The sequence below is a fragment of the Salvelinus alpinus genome, chromosome 22 (genome assembly GCF_045679555.1).
Source record: "Salvelinus alpinus chromosome 22, SLU_Salpinus.1, whole genome shotgun sequence".
Classification (NCBI taxonomy): Eukaryota; Metazoa; Chordata; class Actinopteri; order Salmoniformes; family Salmonidae; genus Salvelinus; species Salvelinus alpinus.
This window is the reverse complement of record NC_092107.1, coordinates 40,575,641-40,577,342: the sequence shown is the minus strand read 5'-3', so window position 1 is coordinate 40,577,342 and position 1,702 is coordinate 40,575,641.

Genomic DNA, 1,702 nt, shown 5'->3' with positions numbered 1-1,702 from the left:
GACCTCTAATTACAGCAGAGCCTGAGAACCAGCCTGAGGACTGTGTGTGTGTGTGTGTGTGTGTGTGTGTGTGTGTGTGTGTGTGTGTGTGTGTGTGTGTGTGTGTGTGTGTGTGTGTGTGTGTGTGTGTGTGTGTGTGTGTGTGTGTGTGTGTGTGTGTGTGTGTGTGTGTGTCTGTGTGTGTGCGTGTGTGTGTGTCTGTGTGTGTGCGTGCGTGTGTAAAATGCAACTAGCTCTCACAGTCTCACGTCAGAATTGGATGTTCATCCATGTTTCTCAAACGTCACATTTTGAAATCTTAAGGTTAACTCTGAACGTTAAAGTAAGGATTAAGGTTTGGGATAGGCTACTTGAAGGTAACAGCGCTCACTGTTGCCCCTAGTGGCCAGTTTCCACATCATCTCCCGACGTCCTCAGACATCGATGGACATCGAATACTGACTTCTATCACGAGTGAACTGGCTGGGGAAATACGTATGGTCGTGTCTACACTTGACACTTACATGCAACTTCTGCTATTAGATTACAAAACTTGCATTGAAATGACACATCTAGACCAATGTTCCCCCTAATGTTTTGGGGCACTGAGCAAATTTTAAGTCTTGTGAGCGGAAACTTGAACATTGTGAGAATTTTTTGCAACTTCCCGCGTGCGTTTCCAGTGAACACTGAGTCTGTACCTTTACAGTTTTAGACAGTAGCCAATAGATAAAAGACATTACTGTGCAGCCGTCTTCATCGACCTGGCCAAGGCTTTCAACTCTGTCAATCACCGTATCCTTATCGGCAGACTCAACAGCCTTGGTTTCTCAAATGACTGCCTCGCCTGGTTCACCAACTACTTCTCAGACAGAGTTCAGTGTGTCAAATCGGAGGGCCTGTTGTCCGGACCTCTACCACAGGGTTCAATTCTCGGGCCGACTCTTTTCTGTGTATATATCAATGATGTCGCTCTTGCTGCGGGTGATTCCCTGATCCACCTCTATGCAAACGACACCATTCTGTGTACATCTGGCCCTTCTTTGGACACTGTGTTAATTAACCTCCAAACGAGCTTCAATGCCATACAACACTCCTTCCGTGGCCTCCAACTGCTCTTAAACGCTAGTAAAACGAAATGCATGCTCTTCAACTGATCGCTGCCCGCACCCGCCTGCCCGACTAGCATCACTACTCTGGGCGGTTCCGACTTAGAATATGTGGACAGCTACAAATACCTAGGTGTCTGGTTAGACTGTAAACTCTCTTTCAAGGCTATTAAACATCTCCAATCCAAAATTAAATCTAGAATCGACTTCCTATTTCGCAACAAAGCCTCTTTCACTCACGCTGCCAAACATACCCTCGTAAAACTAACTATCCTACCGATCCTTGACTTCGGTGATGTCATTTACAAAATTGCTTCCAATACTCTACTCAGCAAACTGGATGCAGTCTTTCACAGTGCCATCCGTTTTGTCACCAAAGCACCTTATACCACCCACCACTGCGACCTGTATGCTCTAGTCGGCTGGCCCTCGCTACATATTCGTCACCAGACCCATTTGCTGCAGGTCATCTATAAGTATATGCTAGGTAAAGCTCCGCCTTATCTCAGCTCACTGGTCACGATAACAACACCCACCAGTAGCACGCGCCCTAGCAGGTATATCTCACCGGTCGTCCCCAAAGCCAACACCTCCTTTGGCCGCCTTTCCTTCCA